The sequence below is a fragment of the Musca autumnalis genome, unplaced genomic scaffold (genome assembly GCF_047663935.1).
Source record: "Musca autumnalis isolate F117 unplaced genomic scaffold, ASM4766393v1 scaffold_4, whole genome shotgun sequence".
Taxonomy (NCBI): domain Eukaryota; kingdom Metazoa; phylum Arthropoda; class Insecta; order Diptera; family Muscidae; genus Musca; species Musca autumnalis.
The window spans coordinates 135,242,169-135,254,799 of NW_027411977.1; the positions used below are offsets into that span (position 1 = coordinate 135,242,169).

At 33.0% G+C, this 12,631-nt stretch overlaps 1 protein-coding gene across 2 annotated transcripts in view; it reads left to right on the forward strand.

The window, feature by feature from the left end:
• Positions 1–12,631, forward strand: part of Argk1 (Arginine kinase 1) — a 119,463-nt gene that overhangs the window by 32,228 nt on the left and 74,604 nt on the right. The window lies entirely within an intron of this gene.

Sequence of the window (12,631 nt, forward strand, 5' to 3'; positions counted from 1 at the left end):
TATGACGAAAACAATAAAAATCATGTTATAGTACGTTTATATATAACCAGATTTAACAAACCCACTGGGTTTTAAATGTCAATTTCATTACATATACGTCAAACAAATCCTCATAAAGAAGGTTAACCCTGCAAAAAGGCTATAATATAAACATGGTTTTATTCTAATTTTAATTTTTTGTGGTTTTATAGGAAAAGTTGAAGAAAAAATGTTTGAGTTCTTCGTCATTTTCGTCAAAATTTCACGCAATAATGAAGATATTACGTTGCAACAAATGTTTCGCTTATAGTTTTCCTATTGGCGAATGTTTTTAGAACATTATATTAAATCACAAGGAATTCAATTGTGGCATAACATTAAAATAATGTTAAAGGTGTGAACAGAATGAAATACGCCGCTTTTTTCACGCTCAGTTTATTGTCAAAGATTAAAGGCCCAGTACTACCTAATTCAAATGCTGTCTAATTAATTTGAGTTAGGTAGTACTTTGCCTTTAGTCTTTTACATGAAACTGAGCGTGATAAAGCGGCGTATTTCATTGTGTTTCTACCTTAAGGCCTCGACACATAAGCGGCCGGCTTTCTGGATGAAGTCATTTCTGGTAAAATAATAAATACCAAGTTCCACCTAATTCAAATGTGGTTCTGACATTTCTTTATTCCTTTCCCAGAAATGACTTCAGTCAGAAAGCCAGCCGCTTATGTGTCGAGGCCTTTACATTGAATATTACACCATTTGAAACGCATATTAACCGCGTAATAGTGAAAATCACATGATGCGCATTCTATTTTCCAACACAGCGAATCAATCCCTTTTATTTGATGTACAGTTTGTGAAATTCTATTTGGCGGCCACGATGTAGCATCTGTTGAATATTAGGGTGCAAAATACAGTAAAATGGTCATAATTTCCACGAAGTTCATTTACATTTTATGCGCATCCGATTTCGATTATAACCTTTAAAATACACATCATTTGATGTAGCATCGCATTTAATTTTTAGAAAAAAATAATTGTATCTCCGGATTCGCTATAGTTTTTAAATATCTGTTTTCGCGCATTTTAAGCAGGCTTATCGCTCTATTTAGTTGAGTAGAAATGACACATCCAAAACACTTTTAAAAAACTAAATTTACGCGGGTTTCCACGGAAATCAAATTACGTTTGTTAATTTTAAACCAAAAAACAGGTTTTTTAGAAAAATTTACGCAGATTACTGTGATTCTATGAAGGCTACACGCTCATGTTATGCATTAAGAAATGCGAAATCGCGAGTACTACAATCAAATAATATGCTTTTACATAAATCCAGCTGCTCGTCCCGATTAGAGCAAAAATTCAAAAACCCCCATTTTTCAGTATTTAAAATGTCAGCATCCGTTTGAGGTAGAACAGTGGATATATTAAAAAATCATACATTAGAAAATTCAACTTTATAGTGTATTCTTTAACTTCTCCTTTGAGAATTAAGCTGTACATTGTGTTGTAAAACCGCTAATTGGAAATTAACCTAAAAAACTCGTTTCCTTCAATGATTTTTTCCAATTTTTTATATTAAGGGGTTATCCCTAGTTGTGATGGCCAAAAAACTCAATTTTCATAATTTTTTTCTGAGAAAACTATCAATATTTTAGGTAAATCTTTTATGAAAGAGCACATCTTAAACTACCTTTGGAATTTTTGTTGTTGAAAAAAATTGCACAGTTTTGTGGTAAATGGCTACCTGTGAAACCCATTTTTTGTTAAAGCGTTTTGCGGTGCCAACGCTTGCTCGAAAACGAATGGGCCGATCTTCATATATTGTGATGCGTATTTTAAGAACCTAATAGTATTGTCTTTAAGCGAGACAGAATCTTCAAAAATCTATTTTAACAAAAAAGTGACCTGTAAAAGACAACATTTCGATTTTAACGAAAAAATGTACCGATTTTTGCCCAAAAATCGGCCTCGGCACATACGGTCCGTTTAGTGACACGTTGGGACACCCGTTGTCCCAAAAAAGTTAAATTATGTTTAACTTTAATGCGTCAGCCACATTGTTGTTTTTCAAAAAACTTGGCATCACTTACACTTTTTTCATGTGGTTGTTGTACCGCGACGCTCAACGCATCGTATGTGCCGAGCGCTTAATAGCATCCAAAACATTTGATGGAAGTGGTCTGTAATCGTGTATGAAATCCTCTTTTCTTGCCCCATCACGTTGATATGAACACCACGAGTCTTCACCGGTTGGACATCTCTCGTGACGTGGATTTGTATCACTTGAACTATAATGATCAAACGCTTCCAAAATGTATTTTGACATTTTTGAAAATTGTTTCCAATGTTTGTCTGTATATTGAATATTTTCTGGGGATTGCCACAATATTTTTCAATGAGAACAATTCAAAGAATGTTAAAAATTAACTTATAGGCCGTTTGTATATAACAAGGTTAACCCAGTGGGTCTGGGTTTCAAATGTCATTTCCATTGCATATACTTCAAATAAATCCTAATAAAGAAGGTTAACCCTGCAAAAAACTATAATATAAACGCCGTATTAATGGAAACACTGATATACAAAGCTTTTCGGAATCAAAAGTATGCTTTTCAATTTTTTATAAAAACCAAATTTTAAACGGATTCATTTGAGTACGAACGATACGTTTGAAAAATATTTTTTACAAAAACTGGCTGTAAATTTTGTGTCTATATTTTGTTTAGGCCGCCATCAGACCATCAGACCATCACATGTACATATGGCATCAGCTGTTCTGTATATTAGTATACCCAAAGTGACAACATACATACATGTGAAAAAGCAGATGGTCTGATGGCCGCCTTAGGAATACATTCAAATTTGAAAGCTGTTGAAAGTTTATCGACAATTTGGGAAATCGTACAGACCTATTTTTGGGAAGTGAGCAGCAGTACTTGTGACATTATTATTAACAATGCCTTAAGCATTATATATATCTTTATAGGTACAGTCCGGTTTTTTTTATTTTCAATCATGTGGTTTAAACAGTCATGTGGAAGTTTGGAATTTCCTGATATAGCTGTGATTTATACTTCCGCCTCATTTACATATGCACTTTAAATGATTTCGATTTACGAAGTTCATTAACATCGGGTTTAAAATCATTTGAATTTTAAAATGAGCATCAGCTGATGCTTTCTGTCATATCCACACGCACAGAATTACTCAACCCCACATACACAATAATTTGAATTTTAAAGAAAATCAAAATTTTGTTGTTATTCGATAACAAAATATTTCAACGAAATTTCTTTCATGAAATTATTCAAATGTGGGCGCAGTTTGGCCAGCTGACTTTTAATCATCTCTTCAATGTAAAGAAATCGAATGGTCTGTTCCTTTACCTTAAAAAATGGTAAAAGTGGCAAAAATAGAAAAGGTTGTGAACCTGCTCTCATATGAATTGTGTGGTATTTTAAGTAAAGGGATCTGCACATACGATCCGTTGAGTGTCGCGTTACAACAACCACATGAAAACTTCAAGAACAAACTTAGTCTGTGTTTAGACACACAAATTTCTCGGGAAAGTAAATTGAGTTTTTTGGGAGAGAGCGGAGAGGAAAGAGCACCTCAATACTCTTTCCTACCCCCTATTGCCTATAAACTGAATTTACTTTCCCTAGAAATTTGTGTGTCTAAACACGGACATACATCACTTACACATTTTTCATGTGGTTGGTGTTTTCAACGCGCAAGCGTCACACGACGGATCGTATATGCCGAGGGAAAGCTTTTCGAGTAAAAAGTGGTAAAACTTGAAGATCCTTGAACCAAAAAAATGTCCCAATTTTGAAATAACTAAAACGGCTGACTTTCTTGTAAGTTTTTGCAAAATGTTGTTCGATAACTTTCTAAAAAATGTCTTGGTTGAGAGAGTAAAATTAACTTAAGCGGGGTACACACGATCAGTTTTGACTGTCGATTTTTCGGAAATATCGATAACTGTCAAACTGTCCAGCAACCACAAAATATTTTGTGGTTGCCTGATGACTGACAAAAATAAACGGCCACACTGGCAAGCAACCGATTATTTGAGCAAAACTGACAGTCAAAACTGATCGTGTATACCCCGATTTAGAGATGTTGCTGGAACTTATTGAGTAATTATTGCAGGGAAAGTTATCGTACATACCTATTGGCAAATCTGTTTTTAAACCTAATTTATACTGACACATGAAACAATATTTTGGTCAAATACTTAATTTGACAGATCTTCAATACAATTAACAAATGTTTAATCGAAAAATATTTGATTTTACTTTATTGTTGTTTTTTCGACCTTTTTGTTCACCATTGAAATAAGTATTTTTTTCAAGCTCGAGGTCAGTATATCAATTATCTTTTATTGTTCGATATTTCGCAATTATTTGAATTGCATTTTCAGGAAGATAAAATCGCAAAAACCACGTCAAGAAATAGTCTTAAAATATTTACTTAAAACTAAAGTAGCATCTCTACCATCGTCAGCTGTTGTAAATATTGCAATATTTAAAAATAAAAAAATACTTATTTCAATGAAAAATATTTGATGTAAATGTGGAACGATGTAGCAGTAGTGGGATTCTGTAACTCATTTTTGCTGTTACCGACAAAAATCGGTAAAATTAAATCGCAAAATTATGACTGAAAACGTAAAGAAAAGTTGGCATCACTGTTTGTGTCGGTAGAGGCTAGCGACTACTTTTTATTCATCGTTAACTTACCGAAAAATTTCGTTAATTATCGAAATTATAAGCATTTTAATTTTACCGACAATTATCGATAACAGCAAAAATGAGTTACAGAATCCCACTACTGGTCAGTTTAAAGCGGGGTACACACGATAAGTTTTGACTGTCAGTTTTACTCAAATAATCAGTTGCTTGCCAGTGTGGCCGTTCATTTTTGTCAGTCATCAGACAACCACAAAATATTTTGATGTTGCTGGACAGTTTGACAGTTATCGATATTTCCGAAAAATCGACAGTCAAAACTGATCGTGTGTACCCCGCTTAAACTTTAAAGTCATTGCTACTCCATCAAATCCAGCTATACCCTTATATGATGGTAATTGCAAACATCAAAGAAGTAGATGTGGCAAAAACTCGATGGCGCTATTGGTAATATCGATTTTTTTTAAATTCAATATCGATAGATAGTTTTGTCTATCGATATTATCGGATTAAAAACGCCTAACACTTGGTTTACACTTACGAAATCCACTCGATTTCAACTGTCAATTCCATTGCTTATACGCAAAGGAATTGACAGTTAAAATCGAGTGGATTTCGTAAATGTAAACCCAGCACAACTTAAAATCTTTTGAATATAATAAAAGTTGCGTGGCGTTTCGGTTTTGCGGAAGTTAAATAGTAAGTCAGTAGTCACACGTACAAATTTTTCGGTAAAGTAAACCGCATTTTTTGTGTTTTTTATTAAATAAAAGCAAAAGTTGTTTCTCCTTTGTATTTCTGTGAAGTACTTGTGCAAAATGTCAAACAAAGCATAGAACTTTCCGCCATTTTTAATTTAAAATTAATAGTGTTGACAAATTAACGATAATATCGATAGCATCGATAATTTGAAATGAAATATCGAAAATATCTAATGTTGGGAATATTGATAATTTGCCAGCTCTACAAAGAAGTCGAGAGAGTCACGATGACAAATTCTAATCCAAATCGATTTTTCGGAAATATCGAATACTGCCAAACTGTCCAGCAGCATCAAAACATTTTGTGGTTGCCTGATGAATAGCAAAAATGAACGGCCACACTGGCAAGCAACCGATTATTTGAGCAAAGCTGACAGTCAAAACTGATAGTGTGTATCCCGATTAAACATACTCCTAAAGCTGGATATACATTGTCAGTTTTGAATGACAGCTTTGTTGTTGCTTGCTAGTGTGGCCGTTCATTTTTGTCATGCATCATGCAACCACAAAATATTTTGTGGTTGCTGGGCGGTTGGACAGTTATCGATAATTGCAAAAAATCGTCATTCAAAACTGACAATGTGTACTGCACTTAAAGCATAAGGTTCTTTCGATGTTCCGTTCATTTGTATAGTCCTCAAAAACGATTCTCTAGATTAAGAAATTTAATAAAAAATAGAAAAATGTTTAAACAAAAGCCGAAGGAGAATTGATGGGAAAACATTTCCCGGTTCTGAGTAGGACAGTCCTAAACTATCTAACAATTAACATCTATATTTGGAACACTCTAATAAACAAATCACAACTCAATTGCTTAGTCATGACTAAAAATCACTCCATTTGAGTTTTGTTGCTCTAAAAAAACGGGTAATCAAAGTTTGGCACGTTTATATGTTTCCTAGTTTGTCATTCTCTATTTAGACCTCTTCAAACATTTTATTTGCAAAAAATGTTGTTGTATTTCTTATCACCTATGACAGATCAAATCAAAACTCTTCTACATTCGATGGAACTTTTTTCCAAACATTGTTGTTTTATAATTATATCACATGATAAACATTAAATTGCACTCTGGAATACCACTCCCCTATACCACCACAATGATAACTAAAATGAATACCTCCTCAGTGTTTCATCAGCTGAAACTATTCACATGTGCTAAATATTTGAATTTGCACTTTTGTTTGTTTGATCGTGCAGTTCTAGAACGTTTCCCTCACCTTTACTGCAAAAATTAGCACAATCAGTTGTTACGCATGGCCTGTCCCTATCATAAACATGAAGATAAGCTGTTATTTTTTATAAGTGGGGAGTTATAAACCCATTATGGACATTGTCATCAGATTAATAAATAAAATTGAATGTTCTGGGCCAACCAATTGCAGCCAGGTTGCCAGCCATCAATTGAATGATAATGATTGATGGATAATAAGAAGGTATTGCATAATATTTGCTAAATCATTTATTTAATGACTGATGATATTTTTGACAATTAGCAAGCAATTGAAGATTGGGGTTTGCAAATTTGATAAATTTGCGAATATCGATTGCGATTGCAATTAATCAGTTCCTTTTCACCAATGCGGCCTTCGAAAAACGAACATTTAGAGATAAGTTTCTTACATTTCCAATCTAAGTTAGTAACCGTCATATATGATATAGGTTTCGAATATTTCCTTAGCTATCTAAAGAGCTTCCTATCTTGATTTCTGAGATCAATTTAAATGTCGCTGAAAATAAATTTAAATCTAAAAAAAGGAAATAAATTCTAGTTTCTGATTAACATCAAATTACCATTTTCTCCAACTTTCCTTGTTTTTGCTTTTAATTAATCATTTGTGGGAATACTGTGGCACCCCGCTGTGGGATGAATTAGCAAGGTAGTGGCAATTGCAAGAGATGTGTTATATGAAATATTTCTCTTATCGAATCTTCCAGCAATTTTTCTGAAGTATATTCATCAGGCATCAGACCTTGACGTCACCTTATGATATGTTCTCACTAGACTTTTTCTTTTGGTTTGTGCAAACATATACATATTTGTACGTAGACACATGGTTATACATACATATACAACAACATAGGTATACGTATGTAGGTACATTTATTTATTCACACACATAACTTGCAAATTTTTCAAAATCATTTTTGTGTTTTTTAAAGTGCCATTATGTCGATGTTGCTATTGTTGATGTCTCAGACGCAATAGCAAATGTACCTGTTGTGATTGATATAACTAAACTGACTTTAATGAATTGGCACGTGTGATATTCAGAGTAAACTGTGATATTAGGTGTGTTCATTTACTCAATAATTTGTACAAATTTGTACAAGTCCAGTAACTTCTTGTAAACGACTAAGGCCGCCATCAGACCATCTGCTTTTTCACATGTATGAATCAGCTGTTCTGTATATTAGTATACCCATAGTGACAACATACATATGAAAAAGCAGATGGTCTGATGGCCGCCTAAGATATTTTGCATTATACTGTAGAGTAAACGAACAACATCCAGTTACAAATTGTACAAATTTTCAGTAAACGAACACACATATTATAAATAAACCAATTTATTTGGTGTGGTCGTTAACGCCAGAAATTATAACAATTTACACTGTATGCAGTTCGTTTATTGAAATGTCGAGTAAAATAGAAGACAAAATGCACATAAATAAATAATCAAATCAAACATATCGAGATGTATTAATATAAACGCTAGTCGACGTAATAGCTGATTTAGACTATTAATAAAACCTCACCTGTATTTGATAAATCCAGTATAAATCCCGCATCATTTACATATACCATTAAGAGGATTAAAGTGACGGTCCGTTACTTGTTGTTAACATTTAAATACACTTTATTTGCATTTAATCATTTGCCCAACGAGTATTGTGTGAAAATTCAATTTTTCTGTACATTTATTTGCTATTTCCATTCGTTTTGCTTTATTTTATTTCACTCTTTCTCAGAAAATAAATATTTATTTTGTCGTATCAATTCAATTCGCAAAATGTAACGGATGGAAGTGTAGAGATTTTTTCTACAAAACAGAGCTGTATAGGAGGATTTGTGCTGGATTAAAAACAAACTCTGTTAATTCTAGGATTTAATTTTGTATGATAAATCCGGTAGATTATGACCGGATTTAACAAATAAAACCTGATAATGCGCTAAATCCGGCTAATGAGGTCATATTTAAATGGTCTATAGATCGTCATTTAAGCGGCTTTTAAGGTAGAAACACAATGGATGTTTCTTGCTTGCGTGGCTCCATTTCTGGTAGAAGAAAAAGGACGGCCGAGACGGTATCGAAATAGGTTACTTTTTAATTTATTATTTTACTAGAGCAAAGCGAAGAAAGAAAGCAAGTAGCTGATTGAGTTTGGGCCTTTACAGGTTTCATAAAACATGCGTCATTTAAGTTGTCAATTTCATAGAATACCTATCAAATAAATTACGTAAATTCTCAAAACGCCTGTAACGAAGTAACCACTTTTCGTCTCTTTCAGTAAATTTTTTTCTCGCTGTTTTTCGACTTGTTGCAGATCGTATTCTCGGCTTTATGCCTGAATATGATTTTTTGAACAGCATATCGGATAAAGGGTCTGTACGATAACTTTCCCAGCAATAATTGCTCTGCAAGTTCCAGCAACTTCTCTCAGTGAATTTTACTCTCTCAAGCTAGAAAAATTGCAGAAAGTTTTTGAACAACATTTTGCAAAAACTTGCAAGAATGTCAGCTGTTTTTGTTTCTTTTGATATTTTAAACCAAATGGAACAAAAACATAAATTTTAAAATTGCATTTGACTTATTTAAAGCTATAATGCTATCCACAGCGCTATAAAATCTAAAAAAAAAAATTGAAAATGTGAAATTTTCTTGGTCAAAAATGTTAAAATTTCAAGTTGTTTACATAGAAAAGTCAGCTGGCCGAACTTACAAATTTTTACGGGCCCAACTTGACCAAAAATCATGAAAATTAAAAATGTTGTGTGTTGTTACGTAAAGCTATTTTAAAGGGGTTTTAATTGATTTTATGTATATTCAATATTGCCACAAAATATATACATTCAAAAGAGAGAGATCACAATATTTTAGATACAAGATTGAAATTTGGAACTGATTATAATATATTAGTCCTTGGATGAACTATATTAGACCACGTTCGGCATAGTTTCCTTACAAAAGTTTTTAACCAAATTCTCCAACAGAACTGAAGTAATAACTAAAAAATCTTTCAATTTCATATTACCCATATAGATGTACGTTTTGGTGTATCCCAGAATTTTCAACCACATTAGCTCTTATTTGACATTTTGGGTTCTAAATCCCGCAGCGAATAGCTTTCGAAACATTTTCTATATTCGAGGCTATTGGCATAGTTTTTAAAAATATCGCCAGTAATATGGATTTTGGAAATCATTTTGTTGGGAGAATTTCCATGAAAAAGTGGTGAAAATAGATCCACGTTCGAACGCAGGGATTGCATTCGCGAATATGTCGAATAGATATATACATTTTTTGGAGGATATAAACAGTTCGATCTGAACATAACGCCGTTTCTTCTTTATCACACACTAACTTCAGTGCCATTAAAAAAGTTTTGTATTATTGTAAGAAAATGATATTCTTTAAGTGCATAAAAACACCAAAACTTTACTATTTTACCAGAAGTGATAGAGTCCGTGAAAGCCAACTAATAATTCAGAAAATTACATTAATAAAAGAAAAATATATCAGGAGCCGGGCTATGCAATCTACGACTCATAGACTCCGAATCCCACTCGCAGTACTGTTTGAGACTACGCAAACACATGGTCGAAAAAATATCTCTCAAAAAGATCGGCAACATTTTAGCTAAATCCTGAAGAAATAGCTTAAGACGAAAAACTCCATCCATTTCTCCATTTCGATCTTAATTGTATGACTAGATGTTTATGGACTCGATGACCTTAAAAACTTTCCAACGACCAATCACTTCTGTCGGTACAGCGGAGACAAACTTATGAAAATTCATAACTTTTGTTTTCTGTAAAACAAGTAAAAAGTAACAATCGGGTTTGCCTACAGAGATATACCCTCAGCCTGTGTGAGTTGAGACTTTTATATATAGACATATCGAATAGGGGCAAGATAGCCAATTTTTTTCTATGAATTGTATAGCGAAGAAGTTTCAGAATTTAATATGTACGTTATTTTAGGATGTTTCGGTCAAATCGGATAATTGAAATTTTGTGTTGGAGGTATCTGAAGGAGTGAATCGATATAATCCACTTTCGAACCTACTCTAGGTCTCGAAAAAATCGGATTGGACTTTGCTCAAGATTTTAGAGAAACATTTTGAAGTCTGATGTCCAAAGGAAGGTTGGACAAAATATTGCGAGATCCAAAATTTGGACCAAATCTGTTGATCTGTTCGAGAGTTATAATGGGACCAGACAGACGGACAAACTGGGATAAATCGACTCCAAATTGTTTGATGCGTGTTTCGTCCAAACATATGATTAGTCTAAGAACATTATTTCGATGAGGTACATTTTTATCGTTAGCCTAATGGTTTCGGGTTCAATATCACGGTGCTCTTGAACCAACGTTAAATGAATGGAGCTTACAACTGGGAAGTTTTTGTGGATTCTGAAACAGCAATGTTCATAGATGAGAAAAATCCCAAAACAAGAAAAAATCGATGGAGGGATTTTTAAATAAGTTCACATTTTTAGGTTTATTTTAGGTTTTCGCGATTTTGCTGGGAAACCACAACTCCTATCGAAATGGGGCTAAAGAAAATGTTGTAACTTTGAAAATTTATTTGATTTGTTCCTAGGTTTCACCATTTTTGAGATATAGAAGTTCAGGTCACATTTTTTGGGTTTTTTGTTAGGTTTTCACGATTTGCTTCAAAACAGTAAGTCTTGTCGAATTCTTTACAAGATGGGGATTCGTAACTTTTTTACTCGGTTGTACCATTTTTTTTTACTTAAGTTGGGAAATTATAGTCCTGACATTGTTTTATAAGGAGATACAGTCAGTGAATTGTTTAAATTTGAACTTCTATATCTCAGAAATGGTAAAACCTACGAAAATACCTATCAAAATATCAACAATACTGTAGAGAATTTTTACTGCTATAACATTTTCTTTAGTTCCATTTTGATAGGGCTTGTGGTTTCCCAGCAAAACCGTCAAAACCTAAAAAACCCTAAAAATGCAATTTTTTGTTTTTTGATTTTCTTCTTTCATTTGGTTCAAGAGCACCGTAATATAAGATACAAATAACAGCAGATTTTAAAACAATACCATATAACGAAAGTTTGAGCATTAATTTCGTTTACGGTAGTTTTCTGCTACAAATTTGTTACTGATAGGAAAAAATTCAGATGGGCACGCTATTTATAGCAGATATTATCACTTTATTATGCACAACAATACATTTTTCTCCATTATTTTATCCCACTGTTTAGCAACAAGTTGATATAAAATAGGAATACAACATTTTTATTAAGGCAGTAAAACAATGTTCTAACTGCTTTTCGAGATATACTCCACAGAAAACCCTTGATTTGTCGTATATATTGTCCAATAGACATCCGCACAATACTGAATTTGTCAATATTTTGAATACAAAATGAGTTTAAAGCCTCAAGACCTTTATATTTATTACAGAACTCCAAAACACTGGCATGGCAGTTCCAGTTTCACTGGAACTTTCTCTAAAAAGAGTATTCAAACAAAAAAATTTTAAATATATCTTAGACAACTTGATGACAAATTACATTTTCAGTTTTCATAAATGGTAATAATTTGATAAGTAGCTCAAAAAATTATAGTCGACCAAACCATTTCGGGGGGGGCACGGGCCCCCAGTTATAAGAACTGAAATAAATAAATATAATCGTACAGACCTAATATTGAATATTATGCTATTTTCTTTTGAGATTTTCCCGACACTAATTGTTCTATTTTACTTCAATACAACTCGTGGTGGAGGGTATAACAAGCCTTAAGATCGGAAGATTAGTCATATAAAAATTGAAATAAATAAATAAAAAATATTCCTGAAGAGAATTATCAGTATAGGTCCACGTCTTCCTATACCCCCCATAGATTTTCGGTATTTTGAAGGTTTTAGCCACATTATCTTACCGAAATATCGGAAATTTGGTATTTAGTCCTCTTCATAAACGAAAAGAAAC